Source organism: Hetaerina americana, unplaced genomic scaffold (genome assembly GCF_022747635.1).
Source record: "Hetaerina americana unplaced genomic scaffold, ioHetAmer1.1.p SCAF_87, whole genome shotgun sequence".
In the NCBI taxonomy this organism is placed as follows: domain Eukaryota; kingdom Metazoa; phylum Arthropoda; class Insecta; order Odonata; family Calopterygidae; genus Hetaerina; species Hetaerina americana.
The window spans coordinates 132805-154038 of record NW_027287505.1 but is presented as its reverse complement, the minus strand read 5'-3'; positions in this window follow the sequence as shown (position 1 = coordinate 154038).

Genomic DNA, 21234 nt, shown 5'->3' with positions numbered 1-21234 from the left:
GTCACAATTGATGACATCTGTGAGCATTTTCCCAATGTTTCTCGAACAATTGTTCATGAAATTGTTAAACACCATCTGCATTATGCAAAAATTTGTGCAAGATGGGTCCCTCGCGTATCTCAATGAGCTGGCGGCGAAGGACTATGCAGCAGGAATACAGAAACTTGTCACACGTTATGACAAATGCCTTAATTTGCTTGGAGATTATGTTGAGAAGTAGTTTAAAGTATCCTCTTTCAAATAAAATTTTTTATGTTTGTTAATATTTACTTTTGTGTCTTTATTTCACGAACGGGTACTACTTTCCGGATGACCCTCGTAGTAGGGACGTAAGGAGAAGAATTGCGCTAGGCAAAGAGGCTTTCACAAGGAGGAGGGAGTTGATGACAGGGACGTTGAGTAAGGATATTAAGACTCGTGAAAACTTTGATATGGAAGGTAGCTATGTACGGCGCAGAAACGTGGTCTTAGACATAGACTGGATGCTTTTGAAATGTGGGTGTGGAGAAGAATGGAAAAGATGAAATGGACAGAGAAGAAAACAAATGAGGAAGTACTTGGTATGGTGGGCGAAGAGAGGGATCTATTGGTAGAAATCCTATGGAGGCAGGAAAAGTGGATGAAGGGTGTATTGACCGGCATTGGGATGTTGAAGACTGTAATAGAGGGGAGAATGTTAGGCAAACGAGGAAAGGGAAGGAGCAGAATAGGAATGTTGGATGGGATGAAGGGAGGAAGAAGGTATTCAGAGATGAAGAGGGACCTGATGTAGAGTAGGGTACTGGATTTTGTATTTTGTTAGAAATGACAAAATATTTATTTAGTAGCTGTGTCCATCCAAAAACCTACCTTAACCGGTAGATTAGCTCATAATAAAAATTATTTTTGATCAGAAGGTCTTCGAAGCTTAGTGAGTTGAGCATTCAGAAATTGGCTTAGATGGTTCCTGGGCAAAAGCCTGACTGATGAATTTGGAATGGAATGGTGAAATTTCTCAGCAACCGTTTTTATGGGAAATAAAATGGTAGCTGAGGGAAAGAAAATGTCCTCCCCATCCTGAATGAGTCAATACCACACATTCTAAGGGGAATTTATGGGTGAGTTACACCCTCCCCTATCAACACCTCCCTTCAGGTCAATTAAGGATGGAATTACCAATGAAATGGAATTATGAACTGGTCGTCATAGGAGGCAGGCACCTCCTAATACAATATGTGGGTATAGGCAACACTCTCTATTTCATATGATAACTTCTATCATTTTTATTGGCAATTTTTGGCATTGTAAAATACTAGTTATATCAGGCAGAACAGAAGTAAAATTTGTGGTATTGGTGGTAGTTATTAGGGGAAGTGACTGACACCTAGGGCCACTTGTTCCAGGAAATTGGTGGGCACTCAAGAAGGTAGAAGGATTTTCAGGGAATGGGAGAGGGAAGGTTGGAAAGAAATCTGGCCCTGGCATTAGCCTACTCTCAACAAAATGACCCCAGTGGATCCACAGTTAGACGTCCCATCCGATGGACAGCATACTCCAATTAAAGTGCTCCCTACATATGTAGTGCCATAAATAGAGTTTGGGAGAATGTTGAAATATCCTACCACCATCGGGATTCAATCAAGGGCTCTCAGGCTGACAGGCCAGTGCACTAGCCATCACGCCAACATAACCCACCACAAGTAAAATTTGATACATAATACATGAAGTACCTACAATTAACCTATCCAATGTTAATTACTTTGATAAGCAGCTTTCATAATTCCTGTTTTCAGGGTTGTGAAAAAACTTTGTCATATTATACATCATCATACCATTGCTTGAGTATCGAGTATCAAAAACCTTGGTGCTATGATGATATTTATTGAAATGATTGAGGCACCACATATGTTGAAATCCATCACTAGCAATTGTCAAAAGCAATCGAAACAAATGAAAATATATTCTGCCTGGCTGCATATCCTATATAACTCCATTTTTATCCTTTTTTATGATGACATTTCAGTGCATGATCATGCACAATGCTTGTTGCAACTTGTGTTTATATTTTCAAAAGTTTATGAAAGGCTTTTTATATGTAATGCTGATTATTTTTGTAAATAAAATGAATTCCCTGATGTACAACTTTATTTCATTTTGAAGTCTTATTTCATTTAGTTTTTAAGTCTCTGTGGGAACCCTCAGCTCCACCCAAGCTTTGTGATTTTTCAAGTACCTGATCTTCCTGAGAAACCATAGGCAGCACAGGGAAAGGAACTGGCCCTATCTTGATGTGTGAATTTCACATTCTGTCAGGCTTTTTACTGGGTAAACTCTACCCTCACCTATCAAACTGACCTTCGGGTTGATTACTGGGTTTCTGGTTATAAATACATACATATCCTGAAAAAATATAAATCTAAAAATTTATTTATTTGGGAACCAAGGAAACCAATGGCCCAGAGTAAGTGCCAATTCTAACTTTTTCATATACACATAGGATAAAAATTCACAAGTTGCCATAGGATTTATCCATTTTGAATATACTTTACTGGAAATTGATGTTGCAAAAACCAAAAAATATAAAATATCATTTTTAGATACGGATGGTAGTACATTAAATATTCATTCACTTCAATGAGAATCTAAAATTGAACTGTTGCATCCTTTATTTAGCCATTATGTCACTTAAAAACTCATATTTTGATTTATGCCAACAGACGCTTCGTACATTATAAACAGCTGCTGCAAAATTCAATAGCCTTGGATCATTAGTTTAAAATTTAATATTTTTTGGCAAATTACTTTTACAAAATTAGACATCCCCGAATTAAAAAGCCAACTTTCAAAGTGCATCAGTTTGTGTTTTGGAATTCAGGATTCATTATACGTGGGAAAATTTATCTATTCACCTGGTACCCACAATCTATTGCTACGGTGTGTGGAAGGAGATGATTACACACTAGGTATGCGACATCAAAAATTACAGTTTTCTTAACTCTTCGCTCCAATATATTTTTGTAAATTATTCTAATAATGTAGATCATGGAACTAAGGGTGCCCCAACTACGGTATCTAAGTGAGAACATACGTATGGGGTCATGAGAACGCTGAGGCCTTTCCACCATGTCAAGGTTGTAGTCAATTTGGCGGGGTATGTCACCTAACTTGGTAATTCATATTTAAGGCACTTATTCTTCAAAACACATTTGTTTTATTATTAACTTTAAGATATTTTCCAGCGAAGGAGAAGATTCTAAGTTTAACTTTAAGCCAGATTACTGCTAATGAAAAGTAGATATATTAAAAAGAGTCAAGATTAGGATTGTCTGAATAGTTCTATCAATTGCCAAAACTTTAGTATATCATGCAAAGATACTGCTGGTGTAAAATACTTTCCAGATGAATTTTCTTTGCCATTTTGGAGGGGTAAAGGCTATAGTTATTTCGTCCTTTTGTTCGAGTTTGTTTTCAATTTCTAATAAGTTATTTAGATCATCAATCCACTAAGTTCAAATTTTTAACGTTGGTGGTTACGATTCCATGTCCTGGAGAGGAAATTGCAGGATGAACTTTTTAGTGTTGTTAATACTCGTATGCAATTATTACTTTCGAAAAATTTTCTACATTCCGTGGCGCAATTACTGACCGGAGGGACTGGCTTCGGTTCTGGGTGACGCTGCCGTACATCCTCAGCTTCTATCCATCTACATGCTAACTTCCCACCACCGCTAGGGTGTGAGGCAGGGGTGACTATAGATTAAGCATATGACATCAAAAATTAAGTGTTTCTTAATTTTTAGTTTCAGTATATTTCTGTAAAATTACTGGCTTTGTTATATACGCCGCGCGGAATAGTTTGCGCTTATACTTTGAATTAATAATAATCGGGTCGTATTTGTCGTTATAGCTTCGCTGAATGGCATTTTCGCTTAAATAAGGCAAGCCTAGTGTATTCATAAATTACTCTCTATTCTGTTTGGGAAGAAGGAAGGAGAACTCTCGGTCAACTCGAAGAGCGAAGGAGAATACAAAGAGCTGATTTCTCTGGAATCTCTTGAATGGCGCGTCGTTTCCTCGGATTGATCAAGTCCATTTCTTCCGTGGAAGTTTTAATTTGGAATTTGCGAACGCCTCCGTCATGGCGATATATGAGAGAACTTGCCTGGCAGAGATCCAGATTCATATCCTGGTGGTTCCCCAGAGCTACTTCGGCTAAACCTAATCTGCGTCAATTATTGGTAGAACTAGGACTATCAGAGACACTATGCAGGGGAAAAGGGATAGGAACTGGCGCCTTTTCACTGACTATGCGAGTTCCACACGCCTACGGGTTCACTTAATTATGCTTTCATCTGCGAAATTGACCTATACGTATAACTTCCAATTGGACGAGAACGAAAGAAGGACGGAGTTTGGGAGAGGGAAAAAAGTAGCCTCTTGGTACAACACGAAGTAAATATGCGGTAATTCATCCGAATACTGTCGGGTATGAAAAAAGAAGTTACATAGTTTGTATAAAAAGTATCGTAAAATAGATTACTTCATATTTTGCTCATTTAACTCAAAATTTTTCAATCAGTACATTCCTTGAGCGTCGACAACCACTTTTGCCAGCGTCTTTTCCACGACTCGAAGGCTCCGTGGTAGGCGAATTCCGAATGATCCTTAAGGGTACGCATGTAAGCTTCTTTTAAGGCACTTGGGGTTCCATGGAGGTCTCCTTTAAGGGAGGATTTAACTTTTGGGAATAGTCTGTGGGTGCCAAGTTGGAACTGTAAGGGGGTTGGGAAATCGACGCGATGCCCTTGCAGAAAGTCTTTGAAAGCAGACACTCGACTCTGCTCTTGGCCGTCCGTCTAGACCAGTGGTTCCCAAAGTGGGCGCTACCGCCCCCAGTGGGGTATGGGGGCAAAAAAAGCGAGAATGTGGCAGAAGGCGCCGGAGGGTCCTCACAATGTGACATTTGCGAAGACTTGGTAGCCTTCCTTTTCTCTGCGTTTTAAAGCTTTGTTTTAAAAGTTTACATTGTTAACTGCGTCTGGAAGTAATTTAAACAAAATTTTTCCTTACATTTAAAAGTATGAACGGTAGAAAAATATTTCCAAGCCTTTATTACGCAAGGAAAATTTTTGAAGGGGTTTAATCTCATTTGATCTATCGTTGGCACAACTTCACGACACTGAGTACTTCGACCTGAGTAAGGTTCAGTGTGAATAAAACCAGTTTGAATCCAGAGAGGAATCAGCTCATCTGAAAAATTAGATTCGGTGGTTTTAATTCCAACTTCCCATCAGTATCCCATATACTAGCAGTATATTATAAGTGAGGCCTAAACAACGATAGATAACATTTCTCTTTTGCCTTTTCATCAGATTTATCAAGTACTCTTCTAATAATTCCTATTTTTTTGTTCTCTTGTCCACTTATTCCCCGTATGTGTTTTACCCAGGAGAGATCGTGAGTGAGGGTAACGCCTAGGTATTTAATTGAGTCTACAAATTCCATTTCGGTGTTCTCAGTGCAGCAGGCGTTCGGGTGGGAATTGCTCTTTTTCCAATCCTTTATGAATACACACTTTTTAAAGTTTATTTCTGATTGCCAAGTGTCGCATTAGCTTTGTTTAGCATTAAAATCATCTGAAAAAGCTGCTGTGTTCTAAGGATCACGGTAAACCACTGCATCTTCGGCAAATAAACGTATCTTACTAGTGACTACGGAGTCAATGTCGTTAACGTAAAGAATTATATTGAATATTATGATCATAACGACAGAATAGGAGCCAAAGAAATATTATTTCATCGTCAAATCGCTAGATCAGCATTATATATCGAATTCGAGAGGCGCTTACTTTGTAGCCGAGTTTTTGGTTTTTCCATGAATGACGGCAAAGGTGCATGAGCAGACCTCCGGCACAAACTCACTACGCAACATTTTCGAATTCACGCTCGCGTGATAAATGTATTGTATTTGAATATGAAATGTACAATATTTATATGAAACAAATAAACTCTATTGATATTTTCAGTTTACCCGAAGTGAGACTACCATCGTTCAAGAGCAACATAACGTGTATATAAATCCTGTTTTATACCAGGTGTGCAGAACAAATACATACAGGGTTCGTCCGGAAAATAAGTGTACTGAGCTCAGGAAAAAAAATTTATTACACTTTTACATATCTTAAGCTAATATTCCTCAAAATAGGACCCTTGTGAGTCGATACACTTGTTCCAGCGGCGTTCCCATTCCTGGAACGCTCCCGCGAAGGCATCATCGGGAACCTCTCGAAGACTCGTCGTCGACCTCTTCTCTGCCCTCCACGAATATCTTGTGCCACCGAAAGATCATGTTTCTGGACATGGCTGACTCCCCGTAAGCCTGGTTAATCATACCGACAGTTTCGGTAGACGATTTCCAAAGCTTTACCGCAAATTTGATGGAATAACGCCGCTCCAAAAACTTCGGCATCGCGTTCCGTGACGTGGGTCGAGCGTGGAGGTTCGCGTTAACAGAGATCCTCACTACACCACAGCTCAGAGCCGACTGCCTTTTTCAGCGTCGCTTGCCAACATACCCCCCTCCAATCGCAGCCCGTCAGAGCGGTGCTGGGCGCGCCTGGAGCGGCGCGCCCAGCCCAGGAGTCAGTACACTTATTTTCCGGACGAACCCTGTACATTCGATGTTGGAAAACTAGTATCAGGTCATCAAGCCCATCCATCCCATTAAATTTTAACTGATGGAAATATGTTATTAAATTAGGCAAGGGAATCTCCTTAAATGACTCCTACGCCATGAAAAACTATATTCAATCAACTTAATTGTTTAACTAACTTTAATAAAACATGATTGGTTATTCCGTTTTCATAAACTGAAAATGATCATAAATTACTTAATGCAAGTGAAAAAATTACATGTAATTCTCCTAAAAAAACATTTCTTAAAATTATTTGTTTTAATAATTTATTTTTATGCAAAAAGTGTTTTCTCACCTAAGTTTCTTTTATTGTGTATTGAGTCTTTTGCATAAATGTGATATGAGAACTATAAATCTATTATATTATAATTAAAGATTTATTTATCGATTAGTTTTTGTTTTAAAGTTCATTTTTTCAATGTTTCTCATTTGGTTATTTTGTTTTATGATTTTGATTAGTATTTAAAGCTACCGATAAGGGGGCGGTGAGTTAGAAGTTTACTCACCCAAGGTGGCTCGAACAAGTTTGGGAAACACTGGTCTACAGTTAGGTGCAAATATTTCGTATCGCCAAATTTTCAGTGATTTTTCGCTATTATCAATGCATGTGTACGATCTGCGATCATGTGCACACTTAACCGACGCTCTGAATCAAGCACTTCACGCACACGTCAGGGGAAAAAATGTTACCGATACTTTTATTACAATCTTGTACGCAAGATAACTGAAAAGGGGAAAATGAGAGGATCTGTGTGGGTGGGAGGGGAGGCAAGGCGTTCGAAAAGAAGACGAATTGTGATTCTCTAAGGGCGCTTTCACTCGTGGCTATCTGGGGGCGCAGCCGGGGGCCGCTGGGGTTCTCTCATGATCGACGTGAGGCCACAGCACGAGGCTCTATGACGTCCCTAAAACAGCTTGCCTCTAGACAAGCAGTCGCATTCATAACATTAGTAATGTGATGGTGCGAGGGCTACTTTCTATTCTACCCTGTATTTCCTTGAAATGCCAAAAAATTGATTAAAAATGAACGGATTTTCCTATCGTGGCTGCTGGCTCTGAAAAGTAATAGCGTGGCGTGTTTGCTGAAAAGCATTAGTAGCCCCTCCCTTCCGAGCTCGTCCCAATACTAGTTCATACATTTTAGGAACTAACTTTGGAAATAGCACCGTATCTAGTGATCATAGTGAAGAGGTTCCTCATTAGTTACAAGGCTCTCAATAACTGGAAAATAACTAATGTAACATCTATATTAAAAAGCGGCGACAGATCGGAATTCAGTTGTGACTGACCTATCTCCCCCACATCCGTGTAATGCAAGTTCATATAATTGTCTAATTCAAATAACGGCGGAAGATAACTCGACAGTTAGTTTAACGCAGTCATACGCATCGAAATACGTTGAAGACTCAGGAATCCTAGGAAGGTTAACATTCGACCGCGCAGAGAGAGAGTTCGGGGTTCGAATCCCGATCAAGGCAAATACTTTCTACTCTGTTGAATTCCTACTTGTAATTGTTAGTTTGATGATTAACCATCAATATAATCAGGATTAATTGATTACAAATGGGCGCGGTTTGCGAAAGGGTGGATCCAACGAGACACAACTTTTTGTTGATCGCACTTTGGGCTCGGCGGATACATAGTAATGTTCCAGAGGACGCGATCTTTCTGGATTTCATATAAAACTTTAAAAAAAGTGTCACACACAAGGTACTTGCAAAACTACGTGTAGGAGCCCATGGCTAGAAAACTAGATGCCATGTAGATGAATATCCAGGGCAGGAAAAAGACTTAATGGTCGCGATAAAAATATAGTCAGACGTTGTTAGGTCAAATGCAGTTGAAGTCGCGTAAGGTTTTTCCCAGGGAAGTGCCATCGGATCGATTTTATTTCTTCTTGATGATGATGGCATTTTCATCGTAGTTCATTGTAAAACTCGTTTATTTGCCGAAGATGCCGTCATCTATAGAGATACTTCAAATCCTGAAGATAAAAATAACATCAGTGGATGACCTTAATGCACCGCCTAGTAATTAGAATGAAAACAGGGTAGAGTGATTAAGTTTTGGAATAGAAGTAGCTTTCTAGAAAGATTCATATAAAAAAAATGGCGAAATAGAAGGTTTATACTTGATTAAATACTTAAGGCATTACCCTTACTCACGACCGCTCTTGGGTAAAATATTTGCGGGGAATAAGTGGACAAGATGACAAGAAAATTGGATTTATTGGAAGAAAACTAGGGAAATGTGAGGACAGGATTAAAGAGAAATGCTAGTCAGACTTCATTTAGAACATACTATATTGGGACATGGGATCCTCATGGAGTTGGACTGATTGCCGGCTTCAATTACGTTCAGAGGTGAGAAGCGAGGCATGTAAAACGCTGCTATTGAAAAGGTTGCGTTGTGGCACATGAAAATCATTAGTGGATCTCAGTTGGGAATCACTCATGAAGCGATGGTTAAAATTAAGAAAATTAAGATTAAACCTGTTGAGTAAATTGAAAGCTCTTTAGCAGAGATATTGAAAATGCACATTATTTTTTGTCCCATCGTACGAGAAATCATGAAAATAAGATTAGAGAGATCTTATGTAGAATCGACAGAATTAAGATGAAATTTTTTCCTCGGGCGATAAAGGAACATAATAATTGAAACCTCCCGTACGAGGAGAAAAATTATTTTTTCCATCCCAAATAACCTAATTTGTTGTCATTATTTCATTGAAATTTTTTTTATAGCCCTTGTTCCTGGTAGCTCATCCAGCATGCACAGAGATGTATTTAGATACCAAAGAGAATTTAGTCTCTGCAGTCAACATTATTCCATTTTTTGAACAAAATACATATTTATTGGTAATTGACAACCAAGCAAAACTTATTGCTTGATGTTGCATGTCTGGTATTAAGTTACAAGCTATCGCTAGGGTCACACGCTAGCGGTAGCTTGCATGATGTAATATTGAAGTACTCGCATTAGAAGGCAATTGATGCCGCTTTATAAATAATTAGGTCTTATGTATGTTGTTACAGTGATTTATGCCACATTGATGAAAAAGTACCCGTATCATTCTCTCGTATTATGAAGAGAAAACTGCAAGATGTTTCATAACTCTGATCTTAAAGGTCTTCAAAATTGTACCTTCCGGCGTAGATGAGCGTAAATGAGCTTTTTTTCCAATGTTAATGCTTAAAAATTAACTAGAGTCAAAAATATAGTTTGTATTATCTAATGTAAAATAAAAAAAGCTTTCTATAAAATGTTATTATTTTTCTGTGGCGATTCATTTTTGAGATGCTGCCGTCAAAAATGAGTCGCTATTGTTTGATTGCTTGGTAAGGAAAAGAGAAGTGTTCCCGCAAATAATTCGCGCCGCAGTCATATCATAAAAACATGGGAGCATACTCCTAAAATCACTTCTATTCGATCGCCGCTTTTACTTACTTGTTCCTAAATTACGGTCATGATGTGAGTCTCTTTTTCCACCTTAAATGTAATTAACATCAACATTATCTGCTTACCTCATGCATTCCAATCTATAGTCTTGGGTTATAGAATACTACTTTGGCTTTGTCACGATAAAAGCGACTTTATTCGTCGAGCAGGATAATCATTTCTGGGTAATTTTCTTGGATGAGCTATGCGCAACAAAGTTTACTATTTACATCCAATGCTCACGACTTGACGACTGGAAGATGTCACCAAGAATTATTTTTCCTAAATGTTATTTAGCACCCAAATGTGACCCACGGAAAGAGTGCATTTCACATCTTTCTCAAGAAATTAGGTGACTTATTAGCAAGAGAACGGAGTAAAGCGCCGGAGGAACCAGAGTCGAGATCTACATATTGAGGATTAGGTTGGAGATTTCGTTAAGATGTTTGGAGGGGGCTGTAGGTGATCCAGTATTACGACATTGCTATCTTCCGACAACAATGAAGAGATAGAACAATGGTCATTTTTTGAAGCTGCACAGAAAGTCAGCTGACTGAATTTTATCAAAGGCGAGTAGCAGGAATCGAACGAGAGGAGAGAAACATCTGGAATAAAATACATGAAAGAACTTGCGGCGTGCATTCTGCCCGGAGGAAGAATGAAAAGTCAATGGGAGAGTGAATAGGAAAGGGAGGAACAATGAAGAAAAAAAGAAATGAGTAAAAAATACGCCAATAGTAGTTTCTCCTCCCTAATACTTTCTTTTTATAGAAGATTTTTAAAGAAAAAGGAAAAACACTTTCTTCGGGCCCAGACGGATACTGGGGTAATATTTAATGCATAGAGACAATTTCATTGACCAGAAATCACTGTACGAAAAATTAGCACCTTCAAAACCAAGTGATATCAACGCTTGGGTAAGAAACTAAAACCAATGAGATTTTTAATTGAATAAAAATAATCGGTCTGGATGGCTTAACCCTTTCCCATTGATTGTGATTCTGCCTTCAGAAGTCCCAAAGAGGAGCTATTATAGGGCCCATACATATTATCTGTATCCGAGCTTCCTATTTTTACCTCTTACTCCACTAAAACAATCAGGTAATATGCCGTAATTTTAAACAAATTAAGTAAATTTAGGCAACTGTTTAAGTTATTCAGTGTAGCATATACTAAACTAAAAAAAATGTCGTTCCCGCTTAAATCATAACTTTAAAATGTTTTTGATAATCTTTCAAACACGATGAACAATTATAAAAATGAAATGAATAATTAAGGCCGAGGAATGAGGTTCATGAAATTTTCATCAATGCGCGTTAAGAATGAGATGCTTTGACTTAGTATTTACTCTTCAATAATTTAATGAGAAAATTAAAACTCGCGTAAAAGATTTTTTTCGTGGTTAACAAAAAAATCCTTAGAAGGTTGACTCCAGAAAGTTCCATCGACGCAAATAAAATTGCGCCTTAGTTTCCAATCGTTTAACGCAACCCTCTCTGGACTGTTATCTCCCCGAGCAAACCAATCAATGGCAGTCACCATTATCCAGGCGGTAATGGAAAAAACATGCAGCATCAATGTTTATTTAAGAGGACGAACCCACACATTGTGAGGCCTTCTTTCACTTCTGTCAAGCGCACGAGCGAGATTGCCGGCAAAGTGCAGATGCCGCGATGATGGGACTGCAGTGTTCAATAACTATACTAGAAAGAAAAGTTGCCATATGCGCTATTAAGTGCCAAATTGTCACTTTGTGTAAAGGTGGAATAATCCTGTGGAATGAGTGATTCGTTGCTCAAGCCATTTGGGTAAAAGCAAGTCCATGTAACGCTGTTTTGAAAATCGTGTCTCTTTCATGGTTATAAATCCATCATTTCATTGTATCAGGAATTTAACGTGGAGCGTTTATGAGCATTAGAAAAAAAATACGTATCTCTCTTTTTAGGGATAATGGATCGTTTTTAGAGTGGCCGTATGGATCAGGATATAGATTGACGGTCATAAAAGGCACATCTAAAGAGCTTGATAGGTATCTTAACGAACGGAAGTTCGGGCATTCTATTCAATTTCTGAAGAGTTTGCTTTCATCCAGAAATAGTCGACTGCGACTCTTAATTGGGCAAATGTTTATTCTGGAGTTGTGTCATAATTGCTTTTTTATAAGGACGAGGTTTTTTTATACAATTAACCGAAGGTACTTGTCAAATATGAAGTGGGTATTATATGCCGTAAAAGTCCATCGGGAGTGTTTTTTTCTCTCCAAATACCCCATTGGAAGCCAGTTCGGGAATCAGTCAATCTATTTTATCTAGCCCGGTCGGTCAGTTAGCACTATTTGCTTCTATTGCATCCCTTGCATATTTTTATATGCCGTAAATTTATTGCATTCAACTTTAAAATGGACGTTTAACTTGAAATTTGAGATGGGAGACTATGAAAACTAGGAAACTTGAAATCGGAGAGTATGAAAAAATGTGAACAAAGTATTATTTCGAATTCAACCAACAACAAACTAAACTGTTTGCTATGTTTTGCTGTAATTAAAAACTTTGTAAGTTATTTGACAGAAATCGATAGTTTATTCTCTTTAATTAACAGCCCGTCACAGATTTCAGAATATTATTTGAAGCTGTCCTGTTACTCTATTTTATAAACTGTAGCTAAATTTACATGGAGATTATTTTTCTCATATACCAGCCATTTTAATCCATGAGATATCAACAATAGCAGCAAAAAAGAAGACACAAAAGAAGGAAACGAACGGTTCTGCATCTACTTCTATGCCCAAAATACCCCGCAAGCCGCCGCATGGGCGAGTGGCGGGGGATGTTAGGCCACCACCCGTAAAAGGGAACAAAACCACATGCAAAAGCAACACATCCATACAAACCTATAACCACAGTGGTACATGCATTCATTGAAAAATCCTTTCATTTTACACGCGTGCAAATACATATACTATCAACTGACAAACAATTGCACCTTAGGATGTAGTAAAATATTGATCCATATATATAAACGTGCAAGCTAGAATTAGAAAAGTAAGTTGCACTACCACATGGACATGCCACATATAATGGTCTCCTCCCCCAAGGAAACAGGTAGGGAATGTGACCCAACGCTTTAGGGTTAAAAAAGGGACTTGGAATGTTAGGACAATGTTGAGGACAGGGATATTAGAAAATATATAGCGAGAGGTGGCGAGAGAAAGGTGTTTATAGATGGGTGCATTTAAGGGTCGTGCGAGGCGAGATTAAAATATATTACTGGCGATTACTGGAGCGATAGTTATTGAGAAATGAATAGTGGAGGAGAAGAAGGCCGGCGAGCGGTGACGGTGGTATTGAAAAAAGATACGAAAAAGCGTATTTAACATAGAGCAAGAAAGTGGTAGAATATTATCAGTAGAAGTAAAAGCTGAGCCAAAGAACTTGGTAATTTTTCTACATCTACATCTACTTAATGCCCCGCAAGCCGCCGCAAGGGCGTGTGGCGGGGGGTGTTAGGACACCACCCGTAATTTAGAAAGGAAAGAAAAACGGCATGCAAGAACCACAAATTCATAATAAATTGAGTAGCTTCGGGCGTGATGTGGTGGAAGTCGAACATAATGAATAACTGATCGTAGCACTTTTCAACTTGATAATGAACTTGATTATCAAGTGGAATTATAAAGTGGAAAAGTGCTACGATCAGTTATTCTCAAATTCATACATTCACAAAAAAACATGGCATACATTCATGCAAGAACACTTACACTCCACACACATGCAATCACTCAAACTACATCTTACATACACATGCACCTGAAAGTATACCTAACAGCTTTCCAGTGTTTAACTTTGCTCCGACTTGTAAATTCAACGTTTTCAATATTTCTAAAGTTACTTCGGTTTCTTACTATTATGATTTCTGATTGTTCGGGGAAAGAATGAGTATCTGTCCTGGAATCTATCTCCCTTAGTTTATCTTTGTGGTCTGATCTACCTAAGTAGTGTGAGGCCATTATAATTCCTTCAGTGTCATCGTTTAACTCGTTTCTTCTGAACCTTTCTAAAAGTCTAAGCCACGCTTGTTGTCTCCGTACTTAAAGTGGTTCCCAGCCTAATTCCCCTAAGAGACCTGTCACACTTGTGTTCTTATCATAACAATTTTTAACGAATCTAGCGGATTTTCTCTGGACTTTATCTAATTCTTTTTGCCAAATTTTCTCCAGAGGATCCCAAATACTTAAGGCATATTCCAAATGAGGTAAAACTAGAGCAAAATAACACCTCTCTTTAACTTTTTCATTACATTTCCCCACCACCCATTTTATGAAGCCAAGTTTCTTTAAAGCTGATCCGCATATTGTCCTGATATGTGCTCCCCATGAAAGGCGTGGTGTTAGAAAAACCCCCAAATATTTAACTTGATTTGCCGTAGTCAATACTGAACCCTCTATTTTGTAGTTTATATCCTGTTCCTCGCTTCCTTTATTCCAAAATTTCAAAACTGCACATTTATCTATATTAAGTGTTAATCCCCATTTATTGCACCATTCCGAGATATTGTCTAAGTCTCTAGAGAGTAGCTCGCGATCTAGTTGGCTCCTTATTTCCCTGTATATCACCGTGTCGTCAGCATATAACCTTAGATTGCTACTAACGTGTGTGCTTAAGTCATTTATGTATATTAAGAACAGAAGAGGCCCTATTACACTTCCCTGGGGGACGCCCGAAGTTACATCTCTATCGGTTGAGCACAACCCATCTATGACTATTATTTGTTTGCGGTTTGACAAGAAGTCTCTAATCCAATTAATTATTTTCTCATTGTTCCCATAGTATTTAAGTTTATGTAACAATTTATTGTGTGGGACTTAGTCGAAGGCTTTTTTGAAATCCAGGAATACTGCATCGACTTGTGTGTTGTTTTCTCCCGATCTAAGTATATCGTGAATGAAGAGACCAAGTTGTGTTTCGCAAGATCTGCTTTTCCTAAATCCGTGCTGGTTGTGGATTAGTATATTCCTACTATCAAGAAATCTCATAATGTTAGTGACAATAATGTGTTCCAATATTTTACAAGAGATCGATGTTAAAGAAATGGGTCGGTAATTGGTTGGTTTATCCCTATCGCCGCCTTTATAGATGGGAGTTATATGGGCTAGCTTCCAGTCGCGAGGCACTGAGCCTTCTTCTATCGATTTTAGAAAAACAATATGTAAAAACGGGGCAATGTCTTCAGCTAATTCCTTTAATATTCTAGCAGGTATTTCTTCCGGACCAGGTGCCTTGTGTGCTTTGATACTACGGAGCAGATGTACTCTTCCCTGCTTGGTCAGTGTAAGATCGCTCATGTGTTCCCCGGGTGGGTGTGGAGGATCATTTGGTTATATGGGCTAGCTTCCAGTTGCGAGGCACTGAGCATTTTTCCGTCGATTTTAGAAAAACAATGTGTAAAAACGGGGCAATATCTTCAGCTAATTCCTTAAATATTCTAGCAGGTATTTCTGCCGGACCAGGTGCTTTGTTTGCTTTGATTCTACGGAGTAGATGTTCTATTCCCAGCTTGGTCAATGTTCTACCGCTCATATGTTTCCCGGGTGGGTTTGGAGGATCGTTTGGTGCGTTTGTGTTTTTATTGTAGACGCTCTGGAAAAGATTGTTTAAGATATTTGCCTTTTTCACGCTATCTGTGATAATGTATCCGTTTTCCGTCTTCAAGGAATGTATAGTGTGAAGTTAACCCTGTATTTCCTTTTTTATTGTATTTTCCTCAGGAAATTCACTTAGCATTTTAGAATTAATGAGTGTAGAACTGTGCGCATAATACTTTTCATCTTACTACGACATTCTCTTAGTTTCTGTTTGGATTAATTCACATTAACTTCATCGTCAATTTTTAAACTCTTTTTGAAATTTGACTGTAGCTTTCAGGAAGGTGGTGGCAGTATTAGGGGGGATCGGTACGGCATAAGGAAGATATGGGAGAGGAATGAAAAAAGAAAAAAAAATCCACTAAAAAACCTCAAAACACGTATACATATATATATATATATACACACACATATATATATATATATATATATATATATATATATATATATATATGTGTTACGAGAAAGAAACATAATGATATATACTACCTTGATCAAAAAGTTCCCGGAATAACCACCGTGTGGCGCTCCCATCGTTCCGATTTGAGTTCTGTTTTTTTTGTTAAATTGGTACATCTGTTGTTGATATTTCCTTTAAATCTTAGTGTCATAACTTGACATTTGCAAAAGTTACGTAGCCAAGAGTACATCTATCTCTGTGTGTGTTGGCGATTTTTTACAATTGCAGAAATGGATTTAAATTTGCAACAACGAACTTGTATTAAATTTTGCGTAAAAAACGGATTTAGTGGCGCACGGACGTTGGAAATGTTGGAAAAGTGTTTCGGCAACGATTCTCTAAAAAAAACGGTCGTTTACCAGTGGCACGAGCGGTTCAGAAGTGGTCGTGAGTCAATCGAAGATGATGAACGCAGTGGCAGACCATCGACATCGAAAGTCGGTGAAATAAATTGATAAAGTAAAAGGAATGTTGTTCAATAACCGCAAATTAACCATCAGAGAAATAGCGGAGGACTTGAACATTGCCTATGGATCCGCCCAAGACATTGTGGTTAATGATTTGGGTTTCCGTCGTGTAGCAGCAAAGTTGGTGCCAACAGACCTCAATTTCATGCAAAAAAAGAGACCGTGTTGACGTCGCAAAAGACATGATTTGCGAGGCTGAATCCGATCCCACATTCATCAAAAGGATCATTACTGGAGACGAGACGTGGGTTTATGAGTACGACACGCAATCCAGACATCAGGCAAGTGAATGGCGTTCACCAAATGAGCCGAGACCAAAAAAACCACGTCGTTTCAGTCAAAAAAGAAGGCAATGCTGACGGTTTTCATGGATTACAACGGTGTAGTGCATCATGAATTTTTGCCAGAAGGCCAGACAGTAAACAAAGAGTATTATTTGGGCGTTATGAGACGTTTGCGTGAAGCAATTCGCCGAAAGAGACCAGAAATGTGGGCAGAAAACTCGTGGATTTTGCACCATGATAACGCACCGTCGCACAGTGCTATCATTATTCGTAATTTTTTGACGAAAAATGCAACAAATACCATCCAACAGCCACCGAATTCACCTGATTTGGCTCCCTGTGACTTCTTTCTGTTCAATCGAGTTAAAAAACCATTACGGGGAACGCGTTTTAGCAGCCGAGAGGAAGTAATGGAAAAATCGCAGGAAGCACTGATGGACATACCGAAAACCGACCGTAACTTTTGCAAATGTCAAGTTATGACACTAAGATTTAAAGGGAATATCAACAACAGATGTACCAATTTAACAAAAAAAACAGAACTCAAATCGGAACGATGGGAGCGCCACACGGTGGTTATTCCGGGAACTTTTTGATCAAGGTAGTATATATATATATATCATTATGTTTCTTTCTCGTAACAATTGTTTTTAATTCCACTGTTCTTCCCTAACTTCCATCGAGTGTTTTGAATTTCACCGGCATTCTCTGCTCAAAATACCAATAGAATATTATACATGATTGTTACTGTGGGGGTGACCCGCCCGCTAGCCTCTGCGTTGGGTCACATTCCCTACCTGTGTCCTTGGGGTAGGAGATCATTCTTGTTGCATGTCCATGTGGTAGTGGAATTTCGATGCTTATTTGTCAAATTCTAGCTTGCACGGTATTGGATAAATTTCATACTCCATCCTAAGGTGCAAATATTTGTTAGATGAAAGTATATGCATTTGCATGCGTGTTGGATGAAAGGATTTTTGCATGAATATATACGCCACAGTGGGTATAGTTTTGCATGTGGTTTTGCTCCTTTTACGGTTGGTTACCTAAAACCCCCCGCCACACACCCTTGCGGCGGATTGCGGTGGATAATGTAGATGTAGAAGACTTAATTTAAAACAAATGGCAATTACGCCCAATAAAATAGTAACTTGTTGCACGAAAAAGAAGGGATAGAAAATCGACCACGACCATTTATACGACAGGCCCCCACCACAGCAAGATATGTCATGCAGAATTGAAAATTAAGAGGGGGAAATAATCTTAAACCCTGGATATTCAACTAATTTGGTCCCCGTCACTTAAGTCCCACGCAGAAAATGTGACACCCCGCTGTTGACAGCGAACGGCTGGAGGCATCAGTATTTGAGAACAGGGATGGAACACAGCCTCAGGGAAATTGAAAGAAAGGACCCAGAAGATGCGACTTATTTTGTTGTGTGATGTGGAAGGTTTCACCGTTCTTGAGTAAAGCACTCTCCCTCCCCGCAACCCTCCAAATCCTCCTCACCCAGAATCGGCTAGCTTCCCCATGGTCTCCCTCCGCCGGGCGAGGAGAGAGCGAAGGGGAGGGGGGCTATCGGGGATAATTGGGGGGGAGTCTCGGCCGCTCGGGTGATAAGGGCCCTTCTGCTGCCTCCTTATCGCCCCGCGGCGGCTGAGGTCGATTTGGGACGCTCCATTAAGGCCCCTCTCGACTGGGGGCAGGTGGGTGGAAAAGGCGAACGGCTCCGATCGACAGGCAAGCGGAGACTAATCGAGCGCTAATTTCATCAGAAGATAGAAACGCTTCGCATTTAATTGAAAAGATCGACATTTTCTTGTACCCGTGGCAAACGCATCCCTGGGCGACGAGCAGTTTTTTCCAAGGGCTGGTTGATACTCAATGTAGCCTCTTAGCATATATATTCATTAATTGGAGTTTTTGAGATTCCCTTGACTCCAAAGATATTGAAACGAGGCCATATTACTTTATTCACTTGTCTTCACAATGATAAAGTCATAGAATGCATATAATATCAATCGCCCCACCAAATTGTATCAGTGCATGGTCGGTTTTGAGCTCAAGTTTAGCGCTCACAATGGAGGAATATAAGTGGAATGGGATGGTGCGGTGACAACATGTAAATAATACCCCAAGAGGCCGTCGCAAGGGCGTATGGCAGGATGTGGTAGATCACCAGCCATTCTACATATATTCCCTCTAATTCCTAATGCATCCTACACCCAGCGACCCACCAAAAACCGCGGGGAAAGGAGGCGGTTGAACACCAATCATGGAAACTATGTCTACATATACAAGTATTACAAGGTTAGCAGCTATTCCTATTCCTACACAAATAGTAAAAGAAACCTTAAAAAAGAGGGCAGGCACACGTCATTCAGACACTCATGACAGGTTACTATTCTACAAATTCCGGACGGGCATACCACAAATACAATAGCTGTCATGCACATAAACCCACCTCCCATTTGGCTCAAAGGCGCAAGGCGGGGGGGCGTTAGGACGCCAGACTTCGACATCTACATAATATCCCGAAAGCCGCCGCAAGGGTGTGTGGTGGCTTTCGGGATAGCCGTAAAAAGGAACAAAACCACATGCAAAAACAACGCACACATTCAAAACTATACCCACAGTGGCACATACTCTCATGCAAAAATCCTTTCCTCCCACTCGCATCTACATCTACATAATACCCCGCAAGCCGCCGCATGGGCGTGTGGCGGGGGGTTTTAGGTCACCAACCGTAAAAAGGAAAAATACCACATGCAAAACAACAACGTGGAAAATTATACCCACAGCAGCGCACACAATCATGCAAAAATCCCTTCATCCAACACTCATGCAAACACATATAGCGTAAAACAACGAAAAACTGCACCCCAGGATGCAGCACGAAAGCCATCCTACAACATGCAAGCCAGGACACAACAAGCAAGAATGCGAAACATCACTACCACATGAACATGCACCACAAAACACTCTACCCCAAAGAGTCTGTAAAAGGCAGGGAAAGCGACCCAACGTTGCAGGTAGCAGGAATTTCCCCCCGCGGAGAGGGACGAGGGATTGAAAGGGAAACTTAAAAACAGATGAACAGAATACGAATGAGGTCATTCGGAAAGAATAGGTTATTATAACAAAACATATAAGGTTAGTGGAAGAGTATGCATTTCAATACAACTAATTATTTTTTAGACGCTGAGGGTGGCAAGTGGAATTTTTGCTATCTATAACCCTGCAGTTGCTATCCCGTATTGTCCGTGGGAAGAAGGAGTTCCGTGTTGTTTTTTTTGAATGTGGTATTTTTCCTTTTCACGGTTGGTGACCTATCACCCCCCGCCACACGCCCTTGCGGCGGCTTGCGGGGTATTATGTAGATGTAAATGTAGAAGAGTCTGTAAAAGGCAGGGAATGCGACCCAACGTTGCAGGTAGCAGGAATTTCCCCCCGCGGAGAGGGACGAGGGATTGAAAGGGAGACTTAAAAACGGATGAACAAAACACGAATGAGGTCATTCGGAAAGAATGGGTTATTATAGAAAAACACATAAAGTTAGTGGAAGAGCATGCATTTAAGTAGAACTAATTATTTTTAGACGCTGAGGGTAGCAAGTGGAATTTTTGCTATCTATAACCCTGCAGTTGCTATCCCGTATTGTCCGTGGGAAGAAGGAGTCTATGAGGCGGCTATTTCTAGCATCTATTTCCCGAATTTTATATGCATGATCCAAGCGACCAATGTATGTAGGAGTACGAATAATTTGCGAGACCTCGGTGCTGAAACATGCGGATCTGAATTTATTTAATAATTTCAATCTCGCATTGAATCGTCTTTCTTACAATGATTCCCACCCCAAATCCATGAGCATTTCGGTGTTGCTTTGCGTTTTATCGTAAGAATTTTTTACAAAACGGGCTGCCCGGCGTTGAACCTTCTCAATTTCCCGAACGAGACTTTTTTCACTCGGATCCCACACGATGCATGCGTATTCTAAATGAGGCCTTACAAGAGCGTGGTAACAACGTTCCTTGACCTTCGAGTCACTTTTGCCGACAATGCGTCTAATGAATCCCAATTTTGTTTATGGAGCATGCAAACACATGCTCCATAAACCAAGAAACAATTGCACCCCAGGATGCAGCATGAAATCCAGCCAACAACGCGCAAGCCAAGATATGAAAAGTAAGAAGGCGGAATTCCACCACCACATGAACCTCTCTCTCGTGCATTTGACCAAAACGATTTTGGGTTATCATCCAAATATTCA